This window comes from Struthio camelus, chromosome 2 (genome assembly GCF_040807025.1).
Source record: "Struthio camelus isolate bStrCam1 chromosome 2, bStrCam1.hap1, whole genome shotgun sequence".
Lineage (NCBI taxonomy): Eukaryota > Metazoa > Chordata > Aves > Struthioniformes > Struthionidae > Struthio > Struthio camelus.
The window spans coordinates 93,050,900-93,068,970 of NC_090943.1; positions in this window are offsets into that span (position 1 = coordinate 93,050,900).

Below are 18,071 nucleotides of genomic sequence, written 5' to 3' on the forward strand. Positions count from 1 at the left end.
GAGCAATGGGAGAGGCTTGAATACCATGGATTTCAATCACGTTTAGTCACCTCTTATCTCTCTGATTTTGCCACCTCTCCAGGTTGTTGGGAGGAAGTTATCAGATGTCTGCCCTTAGGTCTCTAATTAGTGATCACTTAATGAATTTGGCTGGCTAGTCCTGTTTTAATTATGTTCTCTAGCTAAAACTTTGGAGACTGTTCTGTTTGAGTTTAAGATGTTATTTGCATAACACATTTTGCTATTTGAACACCAGCAATTTTGCCTAGAATAGGTATATAGAAATCAATTTAGTTCTCATTGTCCACCTTTTAGAAAATTAACTCCCTTATATGCTCACTTCTACACCCAAAAAGTTAGTAGAGAAGGCTGTAAAAACTCTTCATAGATATATAAATAGAGTGGTATTTCTGGCACATGGACTGAAGATTTCTGGGACTAGGAAGTGCATTTGGGATCATGCCGGCCTTTCTAGTACGCTCCTGTAAGGGGGATCCTCCTTTGCTTTAAGCTGTGAAGCTGCCAGGTAAAAACTTCATGTGAATCTGCATGTGTATCAGAGCAGCTTTCAAAGCTTCTTAATTTATGCTTTTGATTAATGCAGCCCTTATAGGAGTCCGTTATCCTCAAGGATAGGTAGGTTAAAGGTAGGTTAAAGTCACCTTTGCAGACTCTCTCAGGAGTGTGAGATGTATGGTGCCTTCCTGGGTACAGGGTCTTGGCTAGTATTTTTGAGCAGCACAAACGCTCCTGTGGAAATGAAACTTGTCTGAATTATTTGCTGCAACTGTAAAGTGTATGCACCTCTACTGATATTTGGTTATTGCCTACTTCCTTGTTTCACAGTGTGCAGGGGTGAAGCACAGAAGGAACCACCAAGTTCTGCGAAGAGAGTCTAGGGCATATAGTTTAAAAAATCAAGGCTGTAGCATAGCAGTTCTGTCTCTTGGGAGTGTTTCAGATTTAATTTGAAACTTGTTTATCAAAGTACTTTTTCCTGAATGGCATTTCTTGTTAAAAGGGTTTGAAGAACGCAATCCTGAGGGCTGTCCGCTGGGATGAAGAGAGTGCAGGATGGTACAGTACAGCCCACGCAGTGCTCTTGTGTTGTGAGGCACAGGGCTGCTCCTTACTTTTCTATGAAAAATAGCCATATTTGGATTTAGTATCAGAAATTTCTGCTTGTTCAGCCTAGGTCCAGGTTTCCAGGTTAGGAATCAGCAATACCAGTGTTCCCTACCCACATTCAGCCAGCTCCCTCCTACACCTTCACTTGTTTTCCCTGTGGTAGAGGGCACATCTCTGAAGTGGGGTATCAGAACAAATGCCATAAACCAATCAAAATCAGCCTCTGTGTGTTTGTTAATGTATAACATTAGACACCTAAGGATTTCTCCCTCCTCTTTAAGCTATTTCTCCATCTGAAGTCTGATAGTATAAATGAGAAGTAATTTACAGAACAATTTGAGCTTGCATTTCATAAAAAGGGAATTTTTGTATTTCAGCAAGAAGGATTACAGAAACATTGATTTCAAAATCTGATAATGCAATACTCAAAATATTTTGAGAGTCTGATATTCAGTTTCAGTTTCCAAGATCTGTTGCCAGCTTCCGTGATGAACCTGCTAAATCATGTGTTTTCTATGCCTCACTGTATGTTTATTTTTTACTTTCATTTTTTACTACTTGATAAAGGTGATAGTGAAAGACACTGTATTCTTTTCTAGTTATGTTGTCTGCTCTATTGTAAAAGGGTACTGTCAAAGGTTGCTCAGGATTTTTTTCTGGTATCAAAATCTAAACAGTATTGTAAATTGCTTCCATAAATGTTACTAGTTCACAAGCAGTGGCCAGCCTAGAGGGTGCAAGATACTTTATTTGTTTATTTTTTTCCTCCCTCAAAGAGAGAAATGAGGCTGTTTGGAAGGCCGGTTTTAGAACCTAGGGTTGTGCGTGGTCCCGTTATTCTGAAATGCAAAAGCCTCTGCACTAACTTGGATGGAGTCTGTCTGGTTCTGCACTGTTGTAGCTGAGAATGAATGTCTTCTGTCTCTAATAGGAGGGAAAAAAGACAAAAGAGGTGGTGATGACTGTAAATCAGCCCATTCCTGTACTGAAAAATAAAGTAGTTTTAATTCTCAACAGTTGCTCATTAAAAATGACATGTCTCACTTTATTTGTTTAGCAGTGAAAATATATGCAGCACATCATAAAAAACAGCATGAGACACATCTCTTGCCCATTTTCTTCTGTACAGCAGAGGCCTACCGTTCCCTATTTTACTACTGTGCTACATTGAAATAAGAACTGCTAGATCATGGAAGTGTGCTGCCAAAAATGTCATCAAAAGTAAGAAGTTTAGTTCCTCATTGCACAAGTGTCCTAGTCTTTGACTTCTGACTTTTATTATAGGTCTTAATCAGACAGGCTTAAATGAGGCATCTGTGTAAAAAGGTCACAATGAAAAGAAGTCATATAGTGCCCCAACTGAACGGCTCTACCACAATATAGCGTTCTTGATAAAAGTATTATATCTGTGTATTTGCACCTTAGAACAGCTAAATAATTTCTATTGATTGGAAACATGGCTAATGCTATGAAACAATCTATTACAGAACTCTTTTTGTGTTGTGTCTGCCCCATAACAAAACGGAGTGCTGGCTGTGCAACAGTTGGAGAAGGCAGGTCTTTTTGCAGTCACAATGACTGCAATTTAATTATTCATTGTCAGAGAAAAGGGGAATTTGTCTTTTTTTTACATTTGTATATCAAAACTCTAAAAAAGGTGGGGGACTGGAATTCTTTTAACATCGTCTCAGAAGAAAATTGACATTTTGATTTATATTAAAAAGATGTTTGAGGTTGTTTGAGGATGTTTGAGCTTCAGTTGTTTGAGGTATTTTCCCCGTAAATGTTTTATGCTTTAATCCAAGGAAAGTAATTTTGATATTAACTGATCATGTAACTTCTTTTCTGCCTCAAAAAGTATGGTACTTTAAAAGATTTTCCATCACAGTGTTAAACTTGCAGAGTTAACATAAAAGTGAAAAGCCAATATGGACGTGCGTTATATAGCATTATCAATGTGTTTGTGATTATGTTTACACTCTTTTCACTGCCTATGTTTCACTAGCTCAAGGAAAGGTAAAGTTGCCTTTTTTACGAAGGCAATATTATCTAGTTAGTTTCTCATTAAAAAAATCCACAAAGTAATTTCCTTTTGTTAAAAATGAGTTCCACTAATATGTGAAAAGTTTCCCAAAATTTCCTCTCAGTTAAAAGAATTAATGGAGCTGAAACAAAAGAAGAAATATTTCTGTAAGCTAGGAAGTGTTTTTAACATTTACAGGAAGGAAGGTTGTCCCTTTGTCTTCACGCAAAGTACTAATGTAATGGCAGTCAAGGAGTAATACATGCCATAATCACCATAGAAAAAAAGTTAGCCTCTTATAGGCAGTGACATTTTTGCAGTATCGTTACTGTATCGCTGCCTAATGCAAGCAGAAATATTTTAGTGTGACCCCATTTGATAGCAATACAAAGACCAAGTTATTTTAGGGATTCAAGTATATCCAAGTGCATCTTCAAGGACATCTACTGTAGATAGCAGCCTGAGCAAGATCTTTTGCTGAAAAATTTCATAAATGCATATTTATAACTTTATATTTAGGAAATTATAAGCAATCTATTCATAATGTATTTGGGGGGATTTTTAAGGGAAATTTCCTCAAATACTCTGACTCTGTTATGTGCCTGATTAATATAATGAATTCTAGTCAAGTGGCATCCAGCTGCATCCTTGTCTAGGATAAAAACCCAGTTCCTCTGTTCAAAGATCATTCAGATGGACATTGGGCACTGACACTGGGAGCCGTAAGGAGGGGAAGGAAGAGAGTCTTCTCTTCCCCCTTCCCCTAACCAGGCACCTGCTCTCCCCAACCATTATCCACAGGTTCGAGCAGAAACAGCTGCCTTGGGCCCCCCTGGGGCTGGGGGGTTCGATGGCATGGATACGTAATCAGGGACAGGGGGCTGCCTGGCCCCCTCTGTGACCAGCTCCGGAAAGAGGTGAAATCCAGCCCTGCTCCCGCGGCACGCACGCTGAGGCTGAGGCCCCTCCGCATGGTCTCCGCTCCCTGCGGCTGTGGTGGTTGCACTGGCTTTCTGGCTTTTGGAGCCTAGGGGGTCTGGTAGGGTCACACTAGATTTTTATATTACAGTAGATTGAAACTGAAGGGTTCTATAAGCGCTACTGAATTTTAAAGAAACAATAATGAAAGTGTTTTAGAATTCAAGTTAGTGCAGAAATATCTTTCCCCTTGGTTGTTTTGTAATTGTCTTACAGAGTTTTGTAAGAATATCTTGAGAAGAGTCAATTTAATAAGAATTATAAAAGAAGAGAGAAACGTGCGCAGGAGACAAGATGTGGGTTTGCCACAGAAATCTGTGTGAACATTAATCAAGTAACTGGTGTCCGCGGGGAACTTCCACTTCGCTGAAGTTACTGATGGCAGCCATATCGTATAATCCATTTCATAAACAGTTCATTTCATAAACTCTTCATTGGAAGAGTAAGCATATATCACTCCAGCTGCATTGAAAAAAACTATGTAAAGCAGCAAATCATCTGTAGACAAAGTGTAAGTCATTGCACAGCATGCAGTGGAAGTGCAAATTTTTTGCATGCTTAATAATATAAACCTGCAAAATCTATTCCACATCATAACCCACACATCTTTCTTCTTGTCTCTTGGCCCCTTTAGGAAAAAAAAAAAGCTTTAAAAGAAAGCCTAAAGAGATAAGGGTGGCAGGCTGATTTATGTGTCTTTTATATGCCTGTATATTTACAGTAGAACTTATACTCTGAAGTATCACAATAAGGCCAAGAGCAGATGTAATGAGGAAAGCATGATGAGCATCCTGTATGGGTTTTGTCACCAAGTACGCTTGCTGAGAGGTGAGATTATATTCTTTGGCCTTGACTCTTTACGAATCTGTAGGCAAGGAACCGGGCTTTATTTTCAGTGAAGGTGGGGTCTCAGGTTGGCACTATTTTTCTTATTTCTCTCCACATTCATGCAGCATACCTTGACATTCACAAGCTCATGCTCTAGGGATTTGATAGCTCAGATCTAATGAGGAAAACTGAAGATGCTGTTTTCTTTCTATCGCCAGCAGTACAATCATTTGTACTGGCTCATGTAAGAGCAATACAGAATTCATCCTTTGGTTCGCCCCAGATAGAGCTGGCTATCTGTGTACACTGCTTTTGTACACTGTGCTCTCCCGCAGTGCAATATGATTCAGCTTAGAAGAACTATACGACTGTTTTGCACCTTGATGCCCCTATTGTGAGGCCTCCCCTAAGTCTCTTTTCAGTGCACTTTAAATAGTCAGAGCAAGCGAGTTGTGTAGGTGCTGCTGAGAACGAGCAGCATTTTCTGCAGAGACAGCTGTCATTCCTGCTCTGAAAGTCTCAGTGCTGCAGACTTCATCTTTCCAAATGGTTCTTCTGTCTTCTCTGCAACTTGCTGATTCGGAAGTAGCTGCAATCTCATTTTGATCCTTGCTGCTAGAGAGATCGGCGCAGTTAGCTCTCTCCCAAGTTTCTTCTCCTCCTTTCTTGTCCCTTGCTTGAGGATGAAGGCAGGAGCAATAGAGGCCTCACTACTGTGTTTTCCTTTTTTACTTGTTGGATACCTCTCGAGTCTGATAAAGTAATGTACGTTATTAATTTTTCCCTGTAAGTTTTAACAATAGTAGGGTTAAATGATATCTATTCATCAATTACTAATTCCTGATCTGTGCCTGTGGCACCTAGGGCTCCCAGCTAGAGTCCCATCCAAATACTAGCTGTGATTGCTTAGCATCTGAAGTCAGAAAGAACTGGCTGCATTCTTGCTATAGCCTTAGTCCTGTCTTTACTAAATTACCTGGTAATTAACGTCAGTATAAAATAAAAATATTGCTTTGTGTACATGTAAGTTATACGATAATTACTTTTTCAAATTTACACTGTCAGGAAAAAGCCCTAGATAGCTCTTCAGATATGATGGGAAATGATAAGTGGCGAACAGACAGTGATTATGAAAGTGGATTTTTTTTTTTTCTTCCTGAGCTAGATCACAAGATGTACAGTTCAAGTCAGAGGGGGTTTTTTTTGGAAACATCTGAAATATATTTTTCCTTCCTCTGACTTATTTCCATTGGAGTTCTCAATTTCACAAGCTATATGGTAGAAAGCTTTTCTTTTTTAAATGGTAATCAAATTGATCAGAAGGGAGGATTAAAAAGTTGAAAAATCATTAAAGTGGTTTTGAGTCATGTCAGAGAACACTTCAGCTGTCACTGCTACAGTGCTAACATTGGTTGGGGGAGCTGGTAACAGAAGAAAAGCCTCCACGTTTCCTTGTTTGAAATTTCTTGCAGGTCAATAGTGACTGAAAATAATTACATTTGATTGCAGCCTCAGTCCAGTTCCTAGTGGACAAGTGTCCATGTCACAAAATCCACCATTGCAATTGGCAACAGTTGGCAGGCTCAGCAGAGAAGCCAAGGATTGAATGGGCATCGAAATTAAACTATTCTCCTGCCCCTAATTGTGGTCCTTTCAAGTCATAGTTGAGCAACATTGTTTGGGAAAAGTTGCACAGCTGTTGGCAGTACTGAGCGTATCCTGTGGATAAACATAGCGTTTCCGACTCCAAGGTCTTAATCTAGCACATTTTGTAGCCTTAAAAATCACATCAAAGGGTGGAAAAAATGTTTTTTTCAGCTATAATAATATTCATTTTTTTCTAAAATATAAAACTTGCAGTTGAAATCAAGAATTCTTCCCTTCTCCCAACAGGTTTAGTGTCCTCTCTTCAAACATATTAATTACAAAATAAAAGAAAGATGTTTTTGATTGTGTTTTATGAATCCAGAGTTACTGTCTCAAATCGCTATATATTTTGGTAGAAAACTGGATTACCTTGCTTAAATGGATTACCCAAATGTGGATTACCTAACTTAAATATGGCGTTGCTGGCCTAATTGATTTCTTGGGACCCTTGTGATCAAGGGCATGGCTGTAGCCTTAGGGCAAAACGTGAATCTGACAATCACTGATTTCTCATGGATTTCAATGGGAACTTACACTTACAACCTGATGATAAAGATTGGTCCCTATTTCTAGTTGGAACATGACACAAAAAAAAATGATGCGAGCTCTAGGAATTTTAGTTTTCTCCTCCATAAAAAGAGTAATAGTTGTCTACTGTTTTTTCAAAGGGGTTGGAAGATCTAAGTAGATAAAGGATGTTAACTTCCAGCATGCTCAACAACTGCAGTAGTTTCTAGTCTTTTGAGGGGAGGATTGTTGTCTTTTTCTTTTCTTTTTAGTGAACAATAAGAACTGCATAACATGGCTTTCTGTGCCTTCCTACTATTGGCCTGTTTTAGTGGGTTTCAGATCAGATGCCTTGCCTTCTGGAGTGCTTATTGTAGGATGAACCTGAGTGGGAGAAACCCCTCTAAAGTATTAAAGTGCCTAAAAAACTATGTTAGACTAGGTACTTCAGCTTTATGTGAGGTGAATATTTTGGTGAGAGATGCTGTCGAAATGTTTAGGCTACTGTGCTCTAGATCCAGAGGCAAAATTCCTCTCTGTCTTTTTTTTTAAATGTTATTTAAAAGCTAGTAAGTGTGTGTACATCCTGAAATGTGGGTCACTACAGCCTGTACAGATTCAAACTTTCAAACAGTGGGAAATGAGTTGTGCCCTTCGCTATGGGACCACTGCAGCTGCATTCCAGCTCTGAGTTCATAGTAAAACATTTAGAATTTGAAATTGGTCTTTTAAATGTCTTTTTATCAGGTTTAGATGCTTAAACATCTGTGGGTACTTGTTAAGCTTTTCTATTTACCCCTGCATTTTTTTTCTTTCAAATCTGTAATCAAGTAATCAGCTACTTGGCGCTCTGGTTTAAATATGCAGATGGAATCTGGCTACAAGATGCACATTGATGCACACAGATCTTGGGAAAACATAAAGTCTAAGTTTGCACTATGAGATGGGGCTCTTGGTAGAAATGAATCTGGAAATTTTCTGTACTGCTGCTTTGTAGCAGTGCTGCCAAATCTTTCTTTGCAATGTCTCTCTAAACTCTGTGAAGTACTAGCTTTAGTGATGTGTTTCCCACTCCCATCTAAAGAACTTAATTTCTTGCAGTAATACTACATTTGGTAAAGTAATTATATAAATGCTCTGAAGATTGGTCAGTGATCCCCATGTGCTAAGTGTATATGTTATTGCTGTACCCTTGGGCAATAATAAAGCATACAATCCCTGCTCTGCTCTGGTACCATTTTGGTATTTTTATTTTTTCGTTTGCCTGGGTTTTTTTTTTAATGGGTAGATGAGAGCATTCATATTGTTCTAATGTCTTGCTTGTTTATAACATGTAATAATTAAATTTATAATTAGCAGCTTTTAATGATATATTAAGAAGTTTGCAAGTGACTTGTTAGCGGAACCAAATTCTAATTAAAAACAACTTTCTCAGTGTTTTTGTGGCATAGAAGCCTGAAGCAAAGCACCAAATGAAAATAAAAATTGGAGGGTTATTTTTCTCTTTGAAAATATTTGATTTGTTGCTTCTTGTTAGAATCCAAAGGTAGATTCACCTGCCTCGTGACCATTGGGCTTAATGTCTGAAAAGAAAAGATGGCTAAGGCAAATAATCAGAGAAGCTTATCTCAAAGCCTAGGTAATGGTACAAGTAATTTAACAGTAGTAACATGCCTCCATGGATCTTCAGCTACTTCAGCTTTCAGCGCTCCTAACTGTGGGCTCACTTTTACTCTTGAGACGGAGTCCAAGTTAGAGACTTGCTTTAGTCAACTGGAATTCAATGCTAAAGCCACTGTGAGAGATCCAGTTCTTCTGCAGTGGAGTTTCATATCTGTGTAAAAGCCTGACAGAGGTTTAAGGAAGATGAGAGGCAGCTGTAATCTGAAAAACAAAGACTTGCTCTTTAGTCCTGCATCAACTGTAGTACAGCTGTCTTCATAACCTTTCCTGATGTAGACGGCTTGAGGTAATTCTCACGGCCTTGAGCTGAACCCATCATTCCGTGAAGTTTATGTCATCTGCTGGAAATAAGGTTTAAAAATCATTTAAATTTCAGAAATTGTGTCATATTCCATTTGGAGGAGTACTAATTTTAAAGCTTTAAAATCTAGAAAATTCTATAGTAGGAAGGTAGTTATCTCAAGACTCTGGTAACAGAACAGAAATGTTCATACACAATTAAATGCAACTGATGTTGACTGAATATGCTGCTGAGTTACTGGTCTGTGTAGTGTGAGCTAGCAGTATACAAACAGCTTTTCAGGGACAGAGATATGTATCATAAAATACTGTGTTCATACTTCATCCGAAGTAGCTTCTTCCATAAATGGCCCACCCATACACTTCCCTGTTGTTTTTTCAGGATGTTTTGCTTTGGGATCAACAGGACTGTATTTGGTATCTTTTGTTTGTGAATGAGATAAACATTTTATTAGACTCTAGAGTTTATGCTTTTTTGTCCTCTTGTTCTCCATCTGACAAGGCCGGGAGATTAATTATACAATACATCCATGCCTGTTCATCGCTCGTCCTTTGTGGTGATACTTTCAGAATTGTCTGCATGCGTTTTGATCTCTAAAAGATCCATTAAGGCAGAATTCTGCCTCCATACAAAGTGACATTTTAGTGGAATTACTCTGTGAGATCAGATAAAGAGTTTGCTAAGGTTTTAGCATAGAAATTAACATTTATTTTCTGATTCTAATTCTGTAGAGACATATATTTATTTGGAAAACTAATACAGGGGTTTGTCTACTCCTTTTTACTTGATCTTTGACAAGCAGTTATTGACATTTTATGCTCAATATTTCATCCACACAGACCGGGCACCATACATTTATGATATTTCCTAACTTAAATACAGGAGGAACTGCTATATCTCAGGAACTGTCATATGCTCAGCATCTTAGAGAACTGGTGATTCTCTATATCACCATGAAGTTATTGCTGACAAATGGTGGCAATTTAATCTGTAACCTATAAACATGTATATTGCACAGTATAAGTGCCTTGGCTCTTATGTCTTTTTATCTATTTGTTGCTCTGAGCAGCAAGCGTATTAATAGTACTGCTGCTTCACTTATATTTGCAGTAGCTTTTCTCTATTACTAATCATATCTATTCAGTCAGACATTCATTTATACTTTTCAAAATATAATATATCAAATGGTCATAAAACATGATATCAAGTGGATGACAATAAAGGTTGTCTGTGGTCTGCATTGCTCACTCTAACAACAAGAAAACCTGAAGGTAGGATTTGCTAAGAAAACTAGAAACTGAGTGCCCGGTGACTGGGATGTTAATAGCAATTAGGTATCCAACTTCCTTAAATATATATGACATCTTTTTAAATAAAACAAGAATATTTTTCTCGTTATAAAAGAATTATTTGCCAATTTAATTTGCATCTATTTTATAGAATCACTGTGTGATTGATTACAGTCTATCTGTAACATACGATATTAAATCTTTGAGAAAAAAAAAATTCAATATATATACATATATATATATATATATATATATATATATATGGATAATCCCACCCACTTCTTTTGGATATGGACCAGAACAACAGAAGAACCATTTGCAGTCTCTGAAATGAAAATGGAATATATCCACAGTGTAACTTGCAGGAAGAAGGAAAGAATAAACCCAAAGCATCCAATGAATTTGAGCAAGCCCTTTTTGGTTCTAGTGTCGTTATTTCAAAGGTTGAAGCAGTGAAATGGTGTAGGGCAGACAAGCCCTTAGTAAAGTGAAAACTGTTATCTATTCTGATTATTCTTCTTAATCCTTTAAGTAACTTCATAAAGGATTTCGTTGAATGCAGTTTCATATTTGACTTTTTTTTCTGGGCATGGCAACTTATGTCAGAGAACAGAAAAGAACTGACTTCCTCAGTGAGGCATTTTGAAGTTATTTGCGTGACTAGGAGACAGTGTTGCAAAGTTAAATTAGTGAAGAACAGCAGTAGGGAGCCTGTACTGTGTTTAAGGCTACTGACTCAGAGGTCATATGGGATGACCAAGTCTCATGGAACCCAAAGCATCCATCCAGCGGTCCTTTGTGTTAAGTTCGAACACTTAAGATGTCATGAAAGCTATCATGAAATTAGTCAACTCTCTAATGTCGTGAACATCAACTTTTCAACATCATTTACGCTGTAGCTTCCTTGATGGAGTTGCCACAGACTATGATGATTTGCTGCTCCACTGTGATGTTTATGGGCTCAATAAAGGAAAGGTTCTAAAAAGATTATGGGCACTGAAAAAGGAAATACAACCTTTTCTGCAGGAGCACAGAGCAAAGCAGACTAAACATTTTTGGGATTTCTTGCCTGCCACAAACAGATGATGATTCCCCATAGACATTCTTACTCATTTTATACCCTCAACAAAAGTCTTTAGGGCTTGAATAAAATTTTCAGATATATAACAAGCCATCTTCTCTTTACACTAGGCGTTTGATGTTTTGTGGCAAGATCTTGGAAAACAGAGAATGCCTTACTTCTCAAACTTTAAACAGCAGCAAGATATAGTTGCAACTGACGTTGAGGCCTAGTTTTCACTAAAGTAATCGGTGAGCTTACCCAGACTTCAGGTGTTCCTTTATTCTACATTTGAGCTTTGCATGATTCTGGTCTCGTGTTAGTTGCAACTGAAGAGTCAGATCAAGTGGAAAACTTTAAAATTTATCATGCTACAGATGCAATTTCTTTCAGGTAATTTGCAATTTTAATTGCAGTTTACAGAAGTGTGGCTGTATAAGTTTGTTACACTTTACTCTTGAATCTTTGTATATTTTACTGAAAAAATGTTATGTCACTTCTTGTGCCTTTTGACATTTAATTAGTCAATGTAGATATGGGAGACTGAGATCCTAGATTCTTCCTACATCATCAAAAGTTATGTTAGCCACATTCCTTTGTACTGTCTGTAGCCTGCACTGTCATGAAGGAAGGAAATTTGAAATTGGACTTTCACTTCCACACTGAATATGAATGGCTGGAAGAAGTGGAAAGTCCTTTTACTTGTGGACAGAGTTGCTGTGGAATCTTTCTGAGATAAGCAACAACAGCATGTGTTTCTGCAGTCCATTTTCTGCACGCAGTCGTATTTAAATGGACCAGGTTATTCTTGCAGGGTGAGGGAAAATAGTAAATACAAAACTGTCTGCAAAGTTACACTGAGACTCCGAGGCTGTGCTGTAATTTGAACTGCAAGCACAGTAGGCCCGAAGAGTGCACAGTCATCTTCACAGAAGATCACACCTACACTAAAAGTCTTAGAACTAAGTGCAATGCTCTGTAATTCCTCTTTTCCTGAAAAGGAGTGTAGCAGAAGCAGCTAGAGGAAAGGTGATGGCAGCAAGATATCCCTTTCCCCATTTCCTCACTGCTGTGCCTGTTGGCAACCAATATGGAGTGCAACTATCCACTGTTGGACAAAGATCTCTGAAATCTGAGAGAACAAAAGTTTCTTAACTCTACCTCTGCAGCCTATAGAGCTGTCAAGCTTTCCATTTTCACTTGCATCCAAAAATAAGGTCCCAAGACATTACTGTATTTGCACCCCTTCATCTTTCTATACCCACTTTCTCATCCATGAGCAAAAAAACAGGCGCACCTACAAAACAGCTAACAGAGCACGAGAACTCAGCAACTGTGTGACGTTATTAGCTCTGTTATAAACCAGTTCTGAAGACTTAATTTAAGAAGCATGATTTTCTTCACAGTTACAAAATGGTAAGATTTGCGTACACAACAGTTACCATGGATGGATAATATCAATATGGTAGGCATGACATACTTTCAGTGTAACTTTTTTGACTGATTCAACAAAGATTATATGAGAACTATTCTGATATTATTCACTTTTTGTTATTATAACTGTGGTCTGTTAAACATATTTCTCCAGGTTCATCTAAAGTACATTTGAGAATGATGCTTTTGATCTTTTTTTCTACTTGTTTTAATACAATGCAGTGATGCTTCATTTTCATAATAGTCCTAGGGTCCTCTCCTCACCAAGTCAGAGGACCCATATGCTCACGCACTTATATGTGTAAATGTTATGAAGCAGCTAAGGTATTTTTAATAACTCTTTACAGTGTTATCATTGACACATCAGTCTGAAACCTTGGCTCCATTTTTTCCTTGATTTTTTATCATTATTTTTTGAAAAAGTCTTTAAATGTATTTCTAATGTGGAAGATTATGTTAACGTAGTGTCACTGTACTTGACATATGTCAAAGCAGCTGTCCTTTAGGAAAGTGCTGCATCATGACTTCAGATCGTGCCTTAGTGATGTTAATGTCATAAGAGCCAGGAAATGTTAGACATGTCATATTCTTTCTGTTTTATGCAGTTCTAATGTTTGTTTAAACTGTAAGGTTTAGAATTAATCCTGTGTCAACTACTACAGAAGAATCCACTTAATTGGCATCCTAGAAACACGACATGCACATTTTAAGTAGGATGATTGCTGGGGAGCTCGTTCCCAGCAGTACACATCAATTACTCTGGATAAATGGAACACCTAGTTTGTTGAAATGGCATGCCTATTGCTATGGTATATCTTCTCCACAACTCTTCATAGCGTAATTGATACATGCCTGCGGTTTAGCAAATAGATAGCAACAGTGGAGCTTCTTGAGTTTGCACTGGTTTACGTATTTTTACATGTGCGCGATCCACCAATGAGCATTTGGTGGCAGCTTTTTGCAGGTGGAGTTCCTATGGAAACAAAACGGATATTCTGTCTCTGCAGCTTGCTCATTCAGTTTGCATTAGGTTCAAGTGGTTTAAACTTAAACTCTTAATAATGTCAGCTACGGTCTCTAAATCTACTCATAGTAGATTATAGATGTGAACTGATATTCCCGGAAATTAATATTACTATTATTTTGCAGTGTACGACCACTTCTTATTTCCTCAGTGATCCTTTCTGAGCATTAACTCAGTCAATTGTATTAATGGTTTACTGTAGAATATCATGGTCATTAATTTTGTAGAAAAATATATGTATCCAGAATTCTGGTCACATACTACTTTCAGTAATCATATAATGGGCAAATTTATTTTTCCAATATCACATACATTGTTAACATATGGGATTCTTCTTCCTTAAATTGAGATATTCAGAATCACAAGATTTGAATCTAAGGATTTGATGTGAAAATTCACAAAATCTATCCCACTGCCCAGTTCACTAGAGAGAGAGGGAGAAGCAAGATTTGTGTGTGTGTGTGTATTTGTGTGTGTGCATTTGAAAAGAATATCTGGGCATGTTATAATAATTAGGAAAGGTAAGGATAATGATTGTTTGCACTGTACTGCATATGCATGGCATCTAATTTTTATAGCTAGTTTTGAGATATCATTTATTAATATTACTTTGAAATAATTTATGTTGCGTTGTGGTAGTCTAATCCTTTGCTTCACAGATGTTTCCACTGTACGGCTGTAGACTGGTACACGTCATAATATTAATATGCTACATAGGAGGTATTTTTAAAGCTAGGATAAAAAGTTTGTATAGTATTAGCAAAAGAATGGTTACTTACTTCTTGCTTTCATTTACTTAAGCTTAACAGATTGAAGGAGTGTGTCAAGTTGTTGTTCTTGTTTTTTTTTTTTTTTCCCAGAAGATTGAATGTGAATCTAGCATGCAGATGGCATGTAATTGCATTTCCTGCATTGTTACTATATGGGTTTCATTACTTTTTCACAGCAATGCACTGAGATTTAATCACCCAAGGCTAGCATTTGCTGCTAAGATGTGTGTATATAGCGGTCTTGCTCAATGGTTAGAAAGCTTACCCCTTGCCTCATGCACTTCCTCCATTATTGCTGCACCATATGTTCTTTACAATCCCAAACAGAAGAATCATATGCACTAAATCTACCTGGAAACAACAGCAGACTGAAGTGAAGAGCTTTATGCAGTTAGAAAAGCACATGGCAATATTTCTTTTGCCATCTCATCTCAGGCCATGTTTTCTGCCTCTCTACTATGCCCATATAAATAGTTATCTAATTGAACTTCTACAGTACAAGTTAGGGTTATCCTTTTATTCTGAACATACTTGTTCACCCTGACTACTGGTTCAACTAGCTATGAAATGTGTGAAATTACAGTTGCTTCATCTCCCCTGATGTTTACACAGGCGAGAAAGATTTTCCCACACTTGTGTGTATCTATGATTTAACTACAAATGACATTGTACCTCTCTAACATTAACTCCTTAATCTAGTACATTTCTACAAATAACCACCTGTAGTCAATTCTTTATTCATAAGCCTTATCTGTTGTTACAGTATATAATCTGTGAGAATGCCCTAATTTTTATCATTCTCTAAGCCTGTCATCATGGCTGAGACAAGGCTTATCCCTCTGAGCAGATGAGATTAGTCGATCATGTTGAAATCAGAAGAGGGATTATAATGCTTGTAATACACTGAGTCAAATTAAATGCATTTTGTTTGTACATCAGAAGATCTTGTTGCTAAGGCTTTGGTGTCTTCTGCTGACTGTAATAAATTGCCAATAAAACATATGAAGGCTGAGGGTAGGCATGGGGATGAAAAGTCAAGCAAAAAGCAGAAACAAATCAAAGATATTTGTTTTGTTTATTCAGCCTGGTAAACTAGAGGCTTAATTGCTCTGATGTCACCATCATATTCTAAACAATGAGGTTTTCACCAAAGATGAACTCTGATCTAAATTGCATGCTATTCGTTTTAATTTGACTTTGATCAACGCCAAGGGCATCTCTAATTCTGAGTAACTTCTTGCCTCTTCATATTTCTTCTTTTGTTCTCTTTAAAGCCTTTCCTCTGTCCTGACTATTTTGGCAGTATGCAGCGTAAACACACATGCTATTTATGGGCTGCAATCCATAAGGAAGGACACTGAGATAGATATATTAGAAACATAAGCCATAAAATTATGAATCAGCGGGTCAGGTAATTCTTTCTCCTACCCTGGCTGGTGCTCCTGTCATACCAGAGTGGTACAAAAACAAGAGCTGTTTTTAGAGAAAGAATCTACTTCCCATTAATAGCCCACTATTTTTTATTTGGATTCCTCTGAATAAACATTCAAAAGCTTGGATATTTATCTCAGCTTTCTCAGGATTATCTGAAACACGTGAATCACAGAACTGAACTGGAAACATCAAGTGAACGAGATTACTCATGATTTTTCAAGCACTTCCGGTTCCAAGATCCAGCTGCAAATTTGAAAGTGAAAAATATTATCAAAATCATCATGAAAACCAAAGGAAAGAATAAGCTGTGAATTGTGCATGTGGTAGGAGTAGAGGTGACTGTATATTTTTCCCTTGTCTGTCTGTCTTTTTTTTTTCTTTTGTGTATAAGAACGGTCTATTCATAGGGTTAGTTTCTAAGTAGAAACTAGAAGATGTGTTGTCTAATTCAGTTCAAACATTCCCGTTTCAGAAAAGACAATACGTTAGATGTCATGAGAAAATTTTAGTTGTGCTCATAATACTCTGAGACAGTAAATCTAAGCTTTTTCCATAAGCTGGAGCAGTGAACTGAATTAAAGGGGTTGAGGCTTCTCCCAAGTGTAGCAGTCCTTGTATTTTGGTAGGTTCTGGTGGAATGCAATCCTCTGCATGCCTGTTGTAAACAAAGGCTCTTAATTATCTGAATCTCTTGGAGCCTATAACACAATCCTTGTGGAGCTGTATTAAATATGAGAGCGCTATGAGATTTCTGCGTAAAGTAGCTTATAGGCAGCTTGGACCACACAGGTTTGCTTTCATCCGCAAGCTAGTTTCCATATGTGAGTTAGGCTGAGCTCTTGCCCTGTCACCAGCATACTGCTCCATTTGGTGACCAAATTCCTCCCTTCATGGTGCTTGTATTTGTTTGATAACTCAAAAGCAATAGCAACATCTGTGCCTGTTCATAGGTTTTACTTTCAGAAACTCTCCTCTATTTGAGGCCTTTCAAAAACTGATGTGTTTTATATGGCTAGGTGGAAGTGTGGAATCTTCTGCCAGCCTGACGGTGCAATAGCTAACCTAAATAAAAATATGGACCTTAACACTAATCTTCTATTTATTTTTAAATCTTTGGTGGTATCTATCATTAAATAATATTTTAAGATTCTACTTAGAATCCTTGAGTAATACCTTTGCCCCATATCATAGATTTATTCCTGTAATGGGACCTAAGTTTATTATGGTGTTTTATTATTATTATTATTATGTAGAAATACTGTAAAATACCTCAGAATTAAGTTATCATGAAAATGTGATTTTGCCAGCATTTCTAAGGCAGAAGAGGTTAACATATAGCAAAAATTTAAATGAATTGCAGCCTTTCCAAATGCTCTATCATTTTCTAGGTGTTTTTATGTACTTTTTAAGATACTATAAGCATTTTCTTAAATAATTCAAAAGAGTAATTTTCTCTGGTTGGAATCATTTAAGCTCTGACCCTAATAGAATGAGGCAAACACTTAACTTCATAGATAGCGAATGAACTTGTAGCTTTCACTGATTTTCTTTGTTTTAGCCTGAGAGGTCAGCCAGAGATTGCAGGGTTTTTTTTTTTTTCAGCTGGAAGCAGAACTATTGATGTTTCAGGTATCTTTTTTCTTTGCTACAGTGGTGTATTACTACCAGGAACGGGCACAACAGGAATCAAATAGTAGGAGTCAGTTCCTAGTCCTGACACTGTGCTTTGCTTGCCTCAAACCTTCTCTCCCCTTCCTCAGACCTAGTCCTTCTTTTTGTAGTCCATCATAGGATTTTTTTGCTGCTTTCCCCTGGTTGTTCACTTCTGCTTCATCTCACTTCTGCTTCATCTGCTCATTCCTCTTAGTAAACATTGTTTAATCTATGTTTTAGATATTAGCTTTTTGGGATTTGGCAGTCTTGTTTCTCTCTTTTTCTTTCCTGCTCCTCAGTCACCACAATGTC